The sequence below is a fragment of the Bos taurus genome, chromosome 11, assembly GCF_002263795.3.
Source record: "Bos taurus isolate L1 Dominette 01449 registration number 42190680 breed Hereford chromosome 11, ARS-UCD2.0, whole genome shotgun sequence".
NCBI classification, from domain to species: Eukaryota; Metazoa; Chordata; class Mammalia; order Artiodactyla; family Bovidae; genus Bos; species Bos taurus.
Window position 1 is genome coordinate 19950544 of NC_037338.1, and position 18982 is coordinate 19969525.

The 18982-nt window shown below is 39.8% G+C and overlaps 1 long non-coding RNA gene and 1 other non-coding gene across 2 annotated transcripts in view; one reads left to right on the forward strand and one right to left on the reverse strand.

The window, feature by feature from the left end:
* The first annotated feature begins 646 nt into the window (after nucleotides 1–646).
* Nucleotides 647–18982, forward strand: part of LOC132346552 (uncharacterized) — a 99564-nt gene continuing 81228 nt past the window's right edge. The window contains exons 1-2 of the long non-coding RNA XR_009496388.1: nucleotides 647–776; nucleotides 6433–6509. This is a non-coding gene — a long non-coding RNA (uncharacterized lncRNA). The remainder of the gene's footprint in view (nucleotides 777–6432; nucleotides 6510–18982) is intronic.
* Nucleotides 1638–1709, reverse strand: TRNAS-GGA (transfer RNA serine (anticodon GGA)). The gene has a single exon. It is a non-coding gene; the product is annotated as a tRNA-Ser (tRNA).

An 18982-nucleotide genomic window follows, 5' to 3' on the forward strand; every position in this document is an offset into this window, starting at 1 on the left:
CTGTGACCTCTTTAATGGTGATTGGCTGTGTAACCCTTACTGCAGGTTGGATTCTCCAGGAAATCAACTCTGAGAAGATCAACAATATGAGGGGTACTAAGGAGTATTCTTGGGGTCAAGAAGTGTGGAAAGAATGGGACAGAAAGGACATGGCAGAGGGAGGGGTTGGCTGGGGTTCCCTCTAATATGGGCTCAGACAAGCCCATGGGAAGCTATGAGGCTAATGTGGGGCTTTAGACTTGCACCAAATTGGAGTGAGGGAGCAGATTCTTTATCTAGGTGGACCAGTCACTGAATACAGCCTGCCCTATGAAGAGGCAGTGACTTTGGGTGACATGGCTCTTTTCTGTTGAGGCAATTCCCATCTGGCACAGAAGGCTATCATCTGACCATCTTCTCAGCATTGGGGGACCAATCCTTCACTCTTGAAGTGGGGATCTGGGTGGCACAGCATGGTACATATGACAAAAACCAAGCTAGGAGCAGCTTATGTGAACAACTTTGTTTTCCTTTATGGTGGTCAGTGGTTTCCAATGGAAACAGAGCTATGGCATGAATGGGTACAGTGAGAATTCCTTTTCTTTACTTCCATCACTATCACACAAAGTTCCACTGCACCCTGATGATGTTGATTTAGCAAGGAAACCACTGTATAATTCTATTTATATGAAGTTCTAGAATGGGCAAAATAGAATCTATGGTGAAAAACATCAGAACAGAGCTTGCCTCTGAGAGGCGAGGGGAGCAACTGGGTAGGATCAGGAAAGAAATTCCTGGTAATGTTCTATTTTTTGACATAGACATGGGTTACATAGATGTATGTATTTGTTGAAACTCAGCGAATATAATTTAATATTTGTGCATTTCATTGTATGTAAATTTCCCATCAAAAGAAAAATTATAAACAAGCATTGAACTCTACCTAACAATTTGCACACAGAATATTTAAGGGTAAACTGCTGATGCATTTTACTTTGAAATATGTCCAAAAGTAAGATGGGTTGATGGCTAAAGAATGTGTACGGATAAATGTAATGATGTAGTAAAACAAGCACAGTAAAAAATGAATGGCAGCATCTGGGTGGTGAGTATATGAGTGTACTGTAAAATTCTTTCAACTTTGCTCTTTGACAAATGGCGAAATAAAATGTTGGAATAGAGACATTTCAGGGGTAATCAGGCAAATTCAATAAGGAGTGGATATTAGGTGATATTAGAAAGTAAGTGAAGTCACTCAGTGGAGAAGGCAATGGCACCCCACTCCAGTACTCTTGCCTGGAAAATCCCATGGACGGAGGAGCCTGGTAGGCTTCAGTCCATGGGGTCGTGAAGAGTCAGGCACGACTGAGTGACTTCACTTTCACTTTTCACTTTCATGCACTGGAGAAGGAAATGGCAACCCACTCTAGTGTTCTTGCCTGGAGAATCCCAGGGACGGGGGAGCCTGGTGGGCTGCCATCTATAGGGTCGCACAGAGTCGGACACGACTAAAGTGACTTAGCAGCAGCAGCAGAAGTCACTCAGTCGTGTATGACTCTTTGTGACCCCGTGGACTGTAGCCCACCAGGCTCCTCCATCCATGGGATTCTCCAAGCAAGAGTACTGGAGTGGATTGCCATTTCCTTCTCCAGGGGATCTTCCCAACCCAGGAATCGAACCCAGGTCTCCTGCATTCCAGGCAGACGCTTTAACCTCTGAGCCACCAGGGAAGCCCTAAGGTGATATTAGGGAATTATTTTTGCCAGTTTTCTGCAGTTTTAGTAATATCATGGTTATGTATGAGAGCTTAGTCTCAAGAGAAGTAAGCTTATGTATTTGGTAATGAAGAGTCATAATGTCCACAACTCATGTGGAAATTTCAACAGAAATTTAAATAATAGGACAAATAAAGCAGAATGTTAATGATTGTTGAATCCAGACCATGATGACTCAGATGTTTATTGTCCTTTCTTTTCACTATAAAATACTGAAAAAGTAACCAGTAGAAGTAATGATATGATATGTCAAAAAGGCAGAGAATAGAAACAATGGAATCTCTACACTTGAGAGACTTAGAGTTTACAGTTTTTCTTCAAAAAGAGCTGTGCACGTGTGCCAAGTCACTTTAGTCGTGTCAGACTCTGTGTGACCCTGTGGACTTTAACTTGCCAGGCTCCTCTGTCCATGGGATTCTCTAGGCAAGAATACTGGAGTGGGTGGCCATGCCCTCCTCCAGGGGATCTTCCTGACCCAGGGATCGAACCCACATCCCTTACATCTACCTGTACTGGCAGGTGAGTTCTTTACCGCTAGCGCCGCCTGAAAAGGCCACAGGAGTGGCAGGAATCTGTCACTGGACGTGATTCAGAAGCCCAGGTCATCAGCACTGTCTTCTTGCCTTCTGCCTGATGTTGCTTCTCTGGACTGTTTTTATTTCAGAGTTTGAATGTGAACATGACCTTGCCTTTTTGTCCTGAGTCTGGACTACATCGTTTGTGAATTTGCTGCCCTAGCTTTTCACCATAGAATAAGATCTGAGTTTTTAGATTCAGTCTAGTCACTGAAGCTTAATGCCTGAGTTTTGCTTCACTAAAGACTCATTAGACATTTAACAGCAAATTGACTGCCAAAAAGAAACGTAGGTGGAAGAGTCCATAAAACACAGCAAAGTGTCTGTAATCATTCAGGCTTCGCTTCTGATGTGGGACAACACCCTAAGAAATGACACAGAAACAGACTGCACATAACTCTGGGCCTCGGGATGAGACTAGGGGAACAGATGTTCTCACAAAGACCAAGTAATTATGGCCACAGGGCTGTGAATGTATTGGGAAGCAACATTTGGTTATCTTCTCGGTCTCATTTTATGTTTGTGTCTGTGTCTGGGCACACTTAGGGCTGTGTGAGTTTGTTCCAGGAGCTGGAAGGCCTTCTTTGGGAATATTATGCTTTGCTTCATTTCATTGAAAATTCCTCAGCTAACATACTTTCCTACTATGGAATCTATCTCTCAAAGGATTTTTTTGGCTGAAAAAAAGATAAATTTCTTGATAAAAATGTAAATACAATGACTCTTAAGCTGCTTTCATTTTAACTTTGTATGATTCCTGGTGAAAACTTGGTTGCCGTTTACATTGGATGCTCTAGATCTGTGAGCCCCAAATCTGCCCGTTCTCGAGGCTTTCATGGAGGGCTCTTTTAAAATGTGGATTCTTGGCTTCACCCCAAATTCCACAGAATTAGGATCTTGGGTGATGCACCCTTGAATTTTTTAAACTTCCATGTTACTCAGATGGTAAGCAAGTTTACAGACCTGTAGAACAGTGCTTCTCAAACTTTAATGTGCATGTAAATCACCAGGACATCTTGTTAAAAGGCAGATTCAAATGCAGTAGGTCTGAGGGGCTGTTGCTGGTCTGCAGATCCAGTGAGTAGTGAGGAAGTAGATCATGTCCCAGTTATTTTCCCTAAAATCAGGATTACATCTTCCTTTGCAGAGAGTCTATTTGGCCAGCATTCAGCATGCCACAGATTTTCATCTCTTTTCTTGATATCTCTTTGCTTTGAAATATTGCTTGAATATTTGATAATTGATAGTTGATAATTCAGATTAGGGTAATCATTCACTTCAGTGTGCCCAGCAGAGTTCTGGTTTATGCCTATCATCCTGCCACATTCACTCTTAGAAGTCTCTCCATTTGGAAGATAAATTAAAGAGTTGCCCTTTCTAAGCCCACAAACATTGAGAAGTGATATGGTATAATGTACACAACAGAGGTTGCGTGACCAAAATCTTGTGTGGATTGGACTCCTGGCTTCATTATTCCACACTTCATCTACAGCCTTAAACAAGTCAAGCCTCAGTTATGTCATGTGTAAAACAGAAGTGGTTTATTCTAGGATTTATAGAAATGATAAAGCTTCTAGTACAGTGACTGGGATATAAAAGCAAGCAATCATTTATTTAGGCCCCTGTTTCTTTACCGTCAATGAAGTGAACATCTAGTCTACTTTGGAATGAAAAAAATAGAGTGCTGCTAGTGGGTTAGGATCAGAAGCAGCTATAGCATTAAAATGACACATCTGCTACACTCGTTGTTCAGTTGCTAAGTCATGTCTGACTCTTGCGACTCCATGCAGCCCACTAGGATTTCCTGTCCTCCACTATCTCCTGGAGTTTGCTCAAGCTTATGTCCATTGAGTCGGTGATGCCATCCAACCATTTCATCCTCCATCACCCCTTCTCCTCTTGTCTTCAATCTTTCCCAGGATCAGGGTCTTTACCAGTGAGTCAGCTCTATACATCAGGTGGCCAAAGTATTGGAACTTTTGCTTCAGCATCAGTTTTCCCCATGAATATTCAGCGTTAAATTCCTTTAGGACTGGCCAGTTTGATCTTGCTGTCCAAGGAACTCTCAAGAGTCTTTGCCAGCTACACTTGTGTTTCTGTGCAAGCCTGATGAGCCTCCTATAGAATGTATCTCTGAACCTAATAGTCCCATTTGATTTCTATGTTGTGTGTATTTAGCCCTATGCTGGTTGACTCAATCCTGAACTAGGAAAATAAAGGTAGCAACATTTATGAGACACCAACTATGTACCAGATGAAGGGAATTCCAGACTGGAACAGATCACTAACAGTGTCGTAGGACAGATATCAGTTCAGTTCAGTCGCTCAGTCGTGTCTGACTCTGCAACCCCATGAACTGCAGCATGCCAGGCTTCCCTGTCCATCACCAACTACCAGAGCTTGCTCAAACTCATGTCCATTAGGTCAGTGATGCCATCCAACCATTTCATCCTCTGTCATCCCCTTCTCCTCCTGTCTTCAGTCTTTTCCAGCATCAGGGCCTTTTCCAATGAGTCCATTCGTGGCATCAGGTGGCCAAAGTATTGGAGCTTCATCTTTAGTATCAATCCTTCCAATGAATATTCAGGATTGATTTCCTTTAGGATTGACTGGTTTGATCTCCTTTCAGTCCAAGGGACTCTCAAGAGTCTTCTCCAACACCACAGTTCAAAGGCATCAATTCTTTGGCACTCAGCCTTCTTTATGTTCCAATTCTCACATCTATACATGACTACTGGAAAAACCATAGCTTTGACAAGATGGACCTTTTTTGCAAAGTAATGTCTCTGTTTTTTAATATACTGCATAGGTTGGCCGTAGCTTTTCTTCCAAGGAGAAGCATCTTTTAATTTCATGGCTGCTGTCACCATCTGCAGTGATTTTGGAGCCCAAGTAAAGTCTGTCATTGTTTCCATTTTTTCCTCATCTATTTGCCAAGAATATGGGACCAGAGGCCATGATCTTTGTTTTTTGAATGGTGTGTTTGAAGCCAACTTTTTCACTCTCCTCTTTCACTTTCATCAAGAGGCTCTTTAGTTCCTCTTCACTTTCTGCCATAAGGGTGGTATCATCTGCATATCTGAGGTTATTGATATTTCTCCCAGCAATCTTGATTCCAGCTTGTGCTTCATCCAGCCTGGCATTTCGTGTAGAAAATTTTAATCCATCTATAAACAGAAAGAGTTAACAAATTTCCTGGGAAAACATCTACATCCAATATTTTAGATCAGAAACTTCATACAAGGACTTCGATGCAACTGCAAAAACAAGAAGAGGAGGTGGGCAGGAAGAGAGAAAATGTGGAGCCTTGGTTATACTCTTAGGGCAATAAAATCCCCATGAAAACACACTCATCAATGAAAGAAATTTGAAAAAGATATGATTGATGATTGGCTCCTAGAATTTCCATCAATTACATAGCTATTTAGGTTCACCTGGATGATTTCATTACCTTGCTGTAACATGATAGAATATTGTGAAGAATTAGAACATTTGGGATTCCCATTTGAGTGTTATGGCAGGGTTTTCATTTATTAGAAACCTATTTGCTGACAAAGGTTTATCTGGTCAAAGCTATGAGTTTTCCAGTAGTCATGTATGGATGTGAGAGTTGGACTATAAAGGAAGCTGAGTGCTGAAGAGTTGATGCTTTTGAACTGTGGTGTTGGAGAAGACTCTTGAGAGTCCCTTGGACTGCAAGGAGATCCAACCAGTCCATCCTAAAAGAAATCAGTTCTGAATATTCATTGGAAGGACTGATGCTGAAGATGAAGCTCCAATACTTTGGCCACCTGATGTGAAGAACTGACCTTAGAAAAGACCCTGATGCTGGGAAAGACTGAAGACAGGAGGAGAAGGGGACAACAGAGGATGAGATGGTTGGATGCATCACTGACTGGATGGACATGAGTTTGAGCAAGCTCCAGTAGTTGGTGATGGACAGGGAAGCCTGGTGTGCTGCAGTTCATGGGGTCTCAAGGAGTCGGACACGACTGAGCAACTGAACTGAACTGATCTGAGCCAGGCATGTGCTATATTTGTGTCAGCCTACTGAATATCCAGAATAATTTCATGAGGTAAAAATTATTATCTCCATTTTATAGGAATGAGGAAATTGAGACACGGGAAATGTAATCTCATGCAGGGTCTCATAGCAAGTGAGAGAGAGAACTGAGTTTGGGTAAGTCTAGCTCTGAGATCCTTATTCTTAATCACCAGATAAGGTTTCTGTGTGTGGTTGGTTGTTTGTTTTTTAATCGCTCCATGCAGCTTCTACGATCTTATTCCCCCAAGCAGGGATCCAAGCCAGAGACCGGCAGTGAAAGCGCTGAGTCCTAACTATTGGAACACCAGGGAATTCTGTTTCTGTACATTAATTAATGCTGCCCTTAAATGACATTTTATTATGCTACAATCTAACATGATCGAATTTGGGGATTGGGCTCCACAGCAGGGACTATGTGAGTGCATCTAGATATGAAGCTAATGAAGCAATCCACTGACTTGACTTGAAGCTGGGGCAATTAGACAAAGTGCATGTATTTATTTTACATCTTTATTGGGGTAAAATGGAACTGCTATAATAAACCGCACATATTTAGAGTGTACAATTTTATCTGTTTTGACAAATGTAATACACCCATGAAACCATCACCATAATCAAGTTAACAGTTATTTCTCTCTCTCTAAATTGTCCTATAACTCCTTTGTAATCCATTCCTCCCTCTGCCAAAATCCACAGGCAACCACTGATCTGCTTTCTGTCCTTATAGATTAGTTCTAATTTTTTAGAATTTCACATAAATAGAATCACACATTATGTACTCCTTTCTGCCATGCTTCTCTCACTCTGCATAGTGGTTTTGAGATTCATCTGAACTTCATTTTGTTGAGTATACCAGCTGTTTGTTTCTTTTTATTGCTGAGTAAGCTTGCATTGTAAGGACATACCACAAGATGTTTATGCATTTACCTGTTGATGGACACGTGAGCTATTCCCAGTTTTTGGCTATTACATATAAAGTTGCAACCAACATTTGTTTACAAGTCTTAATGGGACATAATTTCATTTCTTTGGGGTAAAAACCTAGGAGTGGACAAGCTAGGTGGTATGATAGGTATATACTGAACCTACGAAACTGATAAGCTGTTGTAGAATTTTATGTTCTCAATAGCAGTTCTCCATATTCTCATCAACACTTTGTATTGTTGGTTTAAAAATGTGTATATTAGCCATTCTATTGGGTGTATAGTGGTATTTCATTCTGATTTTGATATGCATTTCTCTGTTGACTAATAACTTGGACATTTTTTTAATATTCTTATGGAAAACTAGATGTTTTTAGGTAAAGTGTTTATGTAAATTTTTCCTTATTTAAAAAATTAGAGTATCTTCTTTCTATTGAGTGATAAGAATTCTTTATACTAATAGATTCTCATATAAGTACTTGTCTGATATGTATTTGGCAAATATTTTCTCCAGGTCTGTGGCTTGTGGTTTTGTTTTCTTAGGGGTTCCTTTCAAGCAGTAAACATTTTAGTTTTGTCAAAGATTAATTACAATTCTTTTTCTCTGTGACTCAAACTTTTTGTGTTTTATCCAAGAAATGTTTGCTTTCTCCAAAACTATAATTCTCGTATTGCTTCTTGTAGAAAATTTTAGAGTTTTATGTTTCAAATTTGGATCTGTGATTCATTTTGAGTTAAGTTTTATGTAGGGTGTGAGGTAAGGGTTATGCTAATTTTTTTTCTTTATAGTGTATACAGCATCATTTGTTAAAAAGACTTGTCTTTCTCCAAGGAATTGCCTTGGTATTCTTGTAAAAAATCAATTTATTGTATGTGTGGGTTTATTTCTGGATTCTCTATTCTTGTTCATATATGTGTCTCTTTTCATCAGTACCAAATTACTTTGATTACTATAGCTTTATATAGGAATTTTTGAAATCAGGTTGGGTAAGTCTTCCAACCTGGTTTTTCTTTTTAAAAAGTTCTTCGGTTTTGGTTAGTTTAGGTCCTTTGCTTTTCTATATATGTTTTAAAGTCAGTTTGTCAATTTCTACAAAAAAGTCTGCTGGAATTTTGATTGGTATTGAACTGAAACTAGCATAGATCAGTTTGTTATCTTAATGATATTTAGTCTTTCAATCTATGAATATGGTATGTCTTTTCATTTATTTAGATTTTCTTTACTTTCAGCAGTTTCTGTAGTTTTCAATGTGGACATCTTTGATTAGATTTTTCTTTTTGGTACTACTGCAAATGGAATTTTTTAAAATGTAACTTTTGAATTGTTTGCTTCTTGTGTATTGGAATTCAATAGTTTAAAACATTAGTTATGTATCTTGATAAATTTATTTTTATTAGTTTGAATCTCTATTTTGTAGATTCTCTGAGATTTTCTACATAAGCAATTGTATCATCTCTACTGTAGTAGAGAGGAAGTACTTCTTCCTTATGGATCTTTATTCCTTTAATTTATTTTTTCTTTTACCTTCTCTGCACCCCCTCTTTTAAAAAATGACTGCAATGGTTTAGGTTCCCCCTTTCCCTGCCAGTGTCATGTTGAATAAAAGCAGTGAAAGTAGACATTCTTGCTTTGTTACTAATTTCAGGCGATAAAAATTCAGTCTTTCCCCATTAAGTATGATGTTAGTTGTAGGTTTTGCATGGGTGCCCATTATTAGTTTGAGAAATTTCTCTAATATTCCTAGGTTGTTGAGAGTTTTTGTATTTTTAAATTGTGAATGAGAGTTGAATTTTATCAAATGCTTTTTCTCCATCTATTGCATTGATCATATAGATTTTCTCCTTTATTCTATTAATATGATGAATTATGTTTTCAAATGCTAAACCAACATTGTTTTACTGGGATAAACCATACATGGCCATAATGTATTTTGATATTTGTTTATACATTTTGGACTCACCCAATATTTTGCTAATGATTTAAAAATCTATATATTTCAGAGTCTTCCGGTAGTTATTTAATTTTTTTCAAGAGTTTTTAGTTTGCTCAGTTGGAGGCATGATCTGGAGTGGGCTTATGATGCTATGTGAAACATGTGGAAACAAAATGTGTCCTTTTTTATTAATAAAAGATTTTCAAATGATTCTTTAGGTAAATATGGGCTGCTTGTTTGCAACTTATCTCAAATATTGGTAAGTAGTAGACTTTCCTTTTGCTGTATTCATCTAGCAGGATGCAAACAGGACCATTCTTGTGCAAGCTGACTGTAATTTGCTTAGGAAGCCAGATTTTTTTGTTGTTAGTTCATTGTTTTATGAATAATGAATGTTGAAATATATAAACTATTTAACTTCTCAATTCTGGGCTTTATTCTTTTAAGATCTATTACCACAGGCACTTGATCTGGCAATGAGAACTTGCTAAGCAAGTAGAAGATTACTGAGTATTAGAATGCTTGTGGAATTATGAAACATCAGATTGTGTTGTCCCTGGAAGTGGGAGAGATTGTCTTCTTTGGAGATTTTACATAAGGTTGATTTTTTATTTTACTCTTAAACAATTATTCTTATCAGAGGTAAAGATATTGGCTAGAGAAACTTGTATGTCTACTTTTAGCTGATGAAAGAGAAGTCTGAAGCAATGTGACCTTTCCTGCTAAGATGCCAAAGAAGACTTAGTTGAGGAAGTCAGAAGGTGTGTGAACAAATGCACACATTTTGAATCAGTTGAATGTGGATCTGATTATTGGCTTTATAGCTTACAGACCGTCTTTTTGTTCTGGACACTTCCACTTTTTAAGCTCAAGTTTCCTTTGTACTGTGCTGTGCTTTATCACTCAGTCGTGTCCGACTCTTTGCGACCCTATGGAGCCTGCCAAGCTCCTCTGTCAATGGGAATTCTCCAGGCGAGAATACCGAAGTATTCCAAGGTCTCCCGCATCGCAGGTGGATTCTTTACCCGCTGAGCCACAAGGGAAGCCCAAGAATACTGGAGTGAGTGGCCTAAACCCTTCTCCAGCAGATCTTCCTGACTCAGGAATCAAACTGGGATCTCCTGCATTGCAGGCAGATTCTTTACCAGCTGAGCTACCAGGGAAGCTCCAAGTTTCCTTTATCCACTTATAAAGATCTTTGTCAGAAGTAAGTGAATAATATATGTAAAGTCCTGGACTTTACATAGCGATTAAATAAATGTTAATTTCTTTATTTTCATAGATCAGTATTTAAACACTGAAACAGTGTATTCATCATTTTTTGAGAATTATGTTAAAAAGTCCAAATTTCTTTGACAATTTTTCTTCTTTTCATGTAATTAGTTAAATTAAGGTTTTTGGTCTTTCTGTCTCTGTCCTGACTGTAAACTCCATGAGGACAGCAAAATCGTCTACCTGGGCCCTGGTTGCATTCCCAGATATTTACATAGAAATTGGTATGTAATAAGCAGTAGTATTTATTTCTTAAACAAGTGAATAAATACTACTTGAAAGTCATTCCTATAAAACTGTGGGTCTCTGGAAAGTGTCTTAATTGCCTGTTTTTCCCCAACAGAGGCCAAAATACCACAATATGTTCCAAGCAGCAAAGGCTACGAGAGTGAAAAAAATACACACAGATGGCCAGAGGCAGTTCAATTCATTCTTCTCCATTTCAGAAAATAACTCCCGAAATAGAATACTTTTTTGGCGAGGGATATTTTGTCTTGTGAGGTGACTGACAGTTCAACCATAAAAGTCTTGGTTATGAATGTTGTGACTATCAGTTTTTATAAGTTTATTCTGAATGGGCAGGGCATTCCTTTTTCTTCTGTAAATTTCTTCAAGCTTAGTGTCTGTTTAACTTCGTAAAAGCACCTTGTGCCTGAGATTCTGGCTATTGAAACCATTCAAAAGAGACTCTGAATGACATCAAATCAGATCTCTACAGGAGTGTCGCAGAATAAAGGACCGCTTACATACAGTTCTTTATATTGATTGAACCCAGAAGAGTCCTTCTGAGAGGCATATAAGTACAATGACAGGAGGTGAAAATAACTGGCTGGCTTCTTGTCTGGCATGTTAAGCCAATTAGTGATAAAGTACACCTGGAAGCTGAGTTTTTTCCATTCCATTCCTGTTTTCAAGAAAGGTATACTTAAGAAATAAAGCTGAAAAGAAAGAAAGAGCAAGAAATGCATCCTGTTTTATTTATTTATTTTTCACCATCTTAAAATTTTCCTTCAGAAATAAATGCAAGAGTGTGTTTTTGGAAACCATCTGAAAAAAAAAAAAATGTGTGCTTCTGTTTCCAGTAGGACTTGAGCCAGGATTGAGATAATATTAAGTTTAATTGACAGCTCTTCGGCACAAAGACTAAAAATTCAAATCCTAATTCCTCTCTGCAAGTGGAGTTTTTCTTTAAGATTGTTAAATAAATATGTTTTCGGAAGATTGTAATTAAGTGTGAACAGATGGTGATTTTTAGCTGAGATATTAAGTCTAGGTATTTAATAGAATCATTTTTCTGTTGGACTCAGTAGGTGTGATGTAGTGTACTGGTTGGCAAGACATCAAGTTTGTCAAAGCTAATTGGAAACTATGATAGAGATCAAATTCCTTATATGGTTTTTAGGACTGAAGAAGGGTTACAGTTAGGAAGAAGATTACAACACCATACTTTATTATGCCAAAACTTATGCTAGGAATCTGTAGACTCAAGAATGCCAAAACAGAAATATACTTTTTCCAACAAACAACTCTGTAGTGGAGAAAATAGGACACTGGATCCTCGGTCTTCTGACTACTGTGCCTTTTGCTGATTTAGTGACCTGGGGCTGGTCCTGAATCCCTCTGGGCCTCAGAGTTCCCATTTTTCAAATGGAGAAGCGTTGGAGTTAAAATGCGATTCAGTTATTTTCCAAAAGATCTTCCAGCTGGGATGGTCTTATTAGATCAATGGACACTCCTGTGGCTTTTTGCCCAGGCTAGTGTATTGTGGGATACTTTTGTCTTCTTATGAGTGAGTGTAAAGTGCTATTTGAAACTTTAAACCACCAAGATTTCAGTCAGCATCCTTCTCCTTTATACATTTTATATTTAAGAGTTTGAAAGGTTAAGGGATGTATAAGCTACAAATTTCAGAAAAATTCAGGAGCTGAACCCATAGATAAGAATATGTCAGGGGAAGTTAAGCAGCTCTGGGATTTGTAAAAAAAAAAAAAAATTCCATTAGGATAGCATGAAGGCAGCAACCAGAACATTCCCCACTCCTCCTGCCCATGTGGGTAAGGTGAAGGACAGACCTAAGATTAAGATCTGGGTAGCACTGAGGAGTTTTCAGCTTTCATATACCATCTAGTCATGTTATGTCTATAATATATTTATTAATAAATAAAAGTTTTCTCTGAAAAACATGTGGCCAGTGTGTAGGCTAAAAGATTTTTGGTTAGACCAAGGCATCAGAACTGTTGTGAAGGGAACTTCACAGAAAAGATAATATTTAATGAAATGAATGATCTGGGGAACTCTAGAAGGACAGGCATATGACCTAGGAGCAACTGAATATAAAACTTTACTCTTCAGAAACAATCATGAACAATTCAGAAACAGTAACATACAATTTCACTAAAGGAGAAGGAAAATCACGCCTTCACAAGCCCATTGTTTGCCAAGTATGTAAGTTACCTAGAAAGAGATAGTTATAGTCATTGTTATCCCCAATGTCTTAGCCTCATTATCCTAAAGTACATTTTCCTGCAATCACTGTCAGAATTAGGTCTGTGTTTTAACTAATGGATGTTCATAAACTTGGAGGATGATGGCTTCTCTGAGAGGGAGCAGGAGACTTGGGAGATGGTAACACTTTCATGACACACAGCCCCCCATTTCCCTACAGGGAAATCAGGGCTGTTAGAGCAACATTCCTACTTGGTTGTGGCTGAATCAGGTTGGGCACTGGACCCCTTCACCCAAAATCTCTGGATGCTTCTGTCTGAGCCTGGAAAATTGGCCAGAAGGATTGTAGGTCTGCTTTGGGTGGTGTTTCCTACAGTTTTAATTCAGTTCCGTTCAGTTGCTCAGTTGTGTCCAAATGGACTGCAGCACAACAGGCCTCCCTGTCCATCACCAACTCCCAGAGCTTGCTCAAACTCATGTCCATTGAGTCAGTGATGCCATCCTACCATCTTATCTTCTGTCATCCTTTTCTCCTCCTGCCTTCAATCTTTCCCAGCTTCAGGGTCTTTTCCAAAGAGTCAGTTCTCAGCATCAGGTGTCCAAAGTATTGGAGTTTCGGCTTCAGCATCAGACCTTCCAAGAATGAAAGTGAAAGTGAAGTCACTCAGTTGTGTCCGACTCTTTGCGGCCCGTGGACTGTAGCCCACCAGGCTCCTCTGTCCATGGGATTCTCCAGGCAAGAATACTGGAGTGGGTTGCCATTTCCTTCTCCAGGGGATCTTCCCAACCCAGGGATCGAACCTAGGTCTCCCACATTGCAGGCAGACACTTTAACCTCTGCACCACCAGGGAAGCCCTTAAATACAAGAATACAGTCTCTCAGAAAACCTCCTATAGAGACACAGAACTTCAGATCCAAGTACTAACATCAAAGATTTCAAGGGAGGAAAGGAAGCCAGGTTGAAAGAAGAAGGGAGAGGAGGAGGGGCAAAAGGGGTGGCCTTACAGACATCTCCTGCCACCTACAGATACCCAGGTGTTATGGGATTTTTCCCTGGGCCTCCAGAGAAGGGAGGACTGGAACTCGGCCCTACCAGAAATCAGACCAGACCAGAACCAGAATTCGAGTTCTCTGCCAAGAGGAGGTGATCAGTCTCCAATCCTCAGCTCAGGCTGAGGGCCCTTTGACGAGATTCCTGCATCCAGGACTGGGGGACTAGAAAAACGGGGAAGGATAGGAAGGGTTAAAGAGAGGAAAGAGAGAGGGAAGGGGAGAGAGGTCAATGAAGTCTCTTGTTCCTTACCTGTCGGAGCACTCTGGCCAGTTGTCCGTGTCAGGAGGAGACCAGGGACAAAAGGGTCCCAGTTGCAGCCACTGAGTCTGGTCCATTGGCAGGCAAGCTGGCCCCTGAGTACCCCGAGTCGTCAGGATGTCAGTCTCAGCGAAGAAGAGTCCCTGCCAGAGTTGCCATTTGTTGCAGGAAGGAGAAACCCTTCCAGGGCCCGAAACTGGGCTCTTGTCTAACACTTGGAAATAAATTGTCCGAGGAGACACATGTGCTGACAAAGCAAGAGACTTTATTGGGAAAAGGCACCCGGGCAGAGAGTAGTAGGGTAAGGGAACCCAGGGGAATATTCAGGACTGATTTCCCTTAAGATTGACTGGTTGGATCTCCTTGCAGGCCAAGAGACTCTCAAGAGTCTTCTCCAACATCACAGTTCAAAAACATCAGTTCTTTGGTGCTCAGCTTTCTTTATGGTCCAACTCTCACATTCGTACATGATTACTGGAAAAACCATAACTTTTAGACAGACCTTTGTTGGCAAAATAATGTCTCTGCTTTTTAATATGCTGTCTAGATTGGTCATAGCTTTTCTTCCAAGGAGCAAGTGTCTTTTAATTTCTTTTTTTCGTTGTTGTTCTTCTTTTTTTTTTTTTAAACTTTACAAATTGTATTAGTTTTGCCAAATATCAAAATGAATCCACCACAGGTATACATGTGTTCCCCATCCTGAAACCTCCTCCCTCCTCCCTCCCCATACCATCCCTCTGGGTCGTCCCAGTGCACTAGTCCCAAGCATCCAGTATCGTGCATCGAACCTGGACGGGCAACTCGTTTCATACATAATATTATACATGTTTCAATGCCATTCTCCCAAATCTTCCCACCCTCTCCTTCTGCAACAGAGTCCATAAGACTGTTCTATACATCAGTGTCTCTTTTGCTGTCTTGTACACAGGGTTACTGTTAGCATCTTTCTAAATTCCATATATATGTGTTAGTATACTGTATTGGTGTTTTTCTTTCTGGCTTACTTCACTCTGTATAATAGGCTCCAGTTTCATCCACCTTGTTAGAACTGATTCAAATGTATTCTTTTTAATGGCTGAGTAATACTCCATTGTGTATATGTACCACAGCTTTCTTATCCATTCATCTGCTGATGGGCATCTAGGTTGCTTCCATGTCCTGGCTATTATAAACAGTGCTGCAATGAACATTAATTTCATGGCTGCAGTCACCATCTGCAGTGATTTTGGAGCCCAAGAAAATAAAGTCTGTCACTGTTTCCATTGTTTCCCCATCTATTTGCCATGAAGTAAATAGAGGAAAACAACAGAATGGGAAAGACTAGAGACCTCTTCAAGAAAATTAGAGATACCAAGGGAATATTTCATGCAAAGATGGGCTCGATAAAGGACAGAAATGGTACGGACCTAACAGAAACAGAAGATATTAAGAAGAGGTGGCAAGAATACACAGAAGAACTATACAAAAAAGATCTTCATGACCCAGATAATCACAACGGTGTGATCACTCACCTAGAGCCAGATATCCTGGAATGTGAAGTCAAGTGGGCCTTAGAAAGCATCACTACAAACAAAGCTAGTGGAGGTGATGGAATTCCAGTTGAGCTATTCCAAATCCTGAAAAATGATGCTGTGAAAGTGCTGCACTCAATATGCCAGCAAATTTGGAAAACTCAGCAGTGGCCACAGGACTGGAAAAGGTCAGTTTTCATTCCAATCCCAAAGAAAGGCAATGCCAAAGAATGCTCAAACTACCACACAATTGCACTCATCTCACACGCTAGTAAAGTAATGCTTAAAGTTCTTTAAGCCAGGCTTCAGCAATATGTGAACCGTGAACTTCCAGATGGTCAAACTGGTTTTAGAAAAGGCAGAGGAACCAGAGACCAAATTGCCAACATCCGCTGGATCATGGAAAAAGCAAGAGAGTTCCGGAAAAACATCTATTTCTGCTTTATTGACTATGCCAAAGCCTTTGACTGTGTAGATCACAATAAACCATGGAAAATTCTGAAAGAGATGGGAATACCAGACCACCTGACCCGCTTCTTGAGAAATTTGTATGCAGGTCAGGAAGAAACAGTTAGAACTGGACATGGAACAACAGACTGGTTCCAAATAGGAAAAGGAGTACGTCAAGGCTGTATATTGTCACCCTGCTTATTTAACTTCTATGCAGAGTACATCATGAGAAACGCTGGACTGGAAGAAGCACAAGCTGGAATCAAGATTGCCGGGAGAAATATCAATAACCTCAGATATGCAGATGACACCACCCTTATGGCAGAAAGTGAAGAGGAACTAAAAAGCCTCTTGATGAAAGTGAAAGAGAAAAGTGAAAAAGTTGGCTTCAAACTCAACATTCAGAAAATGAAGATCGTGGCATCTGGTCCCATCACTTCATGGGAAATAGATGGGGGAACAGTGGAAACAGTGTCAGACTTTATTTTTTGGGGCTCCAAAATCACTGCAGATGGTGATTGCAGCCATGAAATTAAAAGACGCTTACTCCTTAGAAGAAAAGTTATGACCATCCTAGATAGCATATTCAAAAGCAGAGACATTACTTTGCCAACAAAGGTCCGTCTAGTCAAGGCTATGGTTTTTCCAGTGGTCGTGTATGGATGTGAGAGTTGGACTGTGAAGAAGGCTGAGCACTGAAGAATTGATGCTTTTGAACTGTGGTGTTGGAGAAGACTCTTGAGAGTCCCTTGGACTGCAAGGAGATCCAACCAGTCATTCTGAAGGAGATCAGCCCTGGGATTTCTTTGGAAGGACGGATGCTAAAGCTGAAACTCCAATACTTTGGCCACCTCATGCGAAGAGTTGACTCATTGGAAAAGACTCTGATGCTGGGAGGGATTGGGGGCAGGAGGAGAAGGGGATGACAGAGGATGAGATGGCTGGATGGCATCACTGACTCGATGAACCTGAGTCTGGGTGAACTCTGGGAGTTGGTGATGGACAGGGAGGCCTGGCGTGCTGCGATTCATGGCGTCACAAAGAGTCGGACATGACTGAGCGACTGAACTGAACTGAACTGAACTGAAATAGGTACTACATTTCCCATGTGGCCTTGTGATTAGCTGTGGCCATGTGACTAAGTTTGGGTCAATGGGAAGTGAGAGGGGTGAAAATATATCATGTGTAGGTAATTTTCTTAGTGATGAGCCACTTGCCCCGGATGTTCTCTATTTCTTTCCCATAGGCTGAAATGCAAACATGCTGCTGGGGAGGTGCTCCAACCGTGTGCCCGAGGATACCACCCTAGGGCTGGACAGGGAGACTGAAGGGAACTTAGTTCTTGGAAACCCTTGTACATGGAGCTGGACAGGTCACCTTTGGGAGCATAAAATATATACATACTTTTTTTTTTGCAAGGGAAATTTGTATTTACTTCTATAGAAAATTCTCCATAAACAGTATTTTCTTCATAGCTGCACTTTTGATAAAAGTGGGGTTTTTTGATAAAAAGATAACTTTATCTGTCATGATCTTGACGTCCCATTATTATTATTATTTTTTTTAATTTATTTATTTTCAATGGAAGGATAATTGCTTTACAATATTGTGTTGGTTTCTTTCCTACATCAACAGGGATAAGTCATAGGCATACACATGTCCCCTCCTTCTTGAACTTCCCTCCCATCGCCCACCCCATCCCACCCCTCTAGGTTGTCACACAGCCCCGGTTTGAGTTCCCTGAGTCATACAGGAAATTCCCCCTGGCTATCTATTTTATATGTATATGTATATTTTATATGTATATGTGTCCATGCTATTTTATATGTATATGTATATTTTATATGTATATGTGTCCATGCTATTTTATATGTATATGTATATTTTAGATGGATGTTTCCATGCTACTCTTTCCATTCGTCCCACCCTCTCCTTCCCTGCCCTGTGTCTATAAGTCTGTTCTCTATGTCTAAGTCTCTACTGCTGCCCTGAAAATAGGTCCATCAGGACCATCTTTCTAGATTCCATATATATATGTTAACATACGATATTTGTTTTTCTCTTTCTGACTTATTTCACTCTGTATAATAGGTTTTAGGTTCATCCACCTCATTAAAACTGACTCACATGTGTTCCTTTTTGTGGCTAACATTCCATTGTCTATATGTACCACAGCTTCTTTATCCATTCATCTGTCGATGGACATCTAGATTGCTTCCATGTCCTAGCTATTGTAAATAGTGCTGCAATGAACATTGGGGTACATGTATCTTTTTCAGTTATGTTTTTCTCAAGGTATATGCCCGGTAGTGGGATTGTGGGGTCATCTGGTAGTTTTATTCCTAGTTTTTTAAGGAATTTCCTGACTGTCCTCCATAGAGGGTGTACCAATTTACATTCTCACCAACAGTGCAAAACTACAATGAGATATCACCTCATACCGGTCAGAATGGCTATCATCAAATCTTCAAACGATAAATGCTGGAGAGGGTGTGGAGAAAAGGAAACCTCTTACACATACTTTTATTTTCTTTGAGATCTATATTTCTGATCTCTCTGGTACTGAAATCCAGCTCTACCCTAAACAATACACTCACTGCATAGCCCTCTATTTCATTTTCTTCTTAGTAGTTATCACCATCTTGATTTCTTTACTTGTTTATGGTCTCTCTCCCTTCACTGAAATGTAATTTATATGAGAGAAGAAATTTTATGTTAACTTCTGAATCTCCCATGGTTGGAACAGAACTTGGCACAATA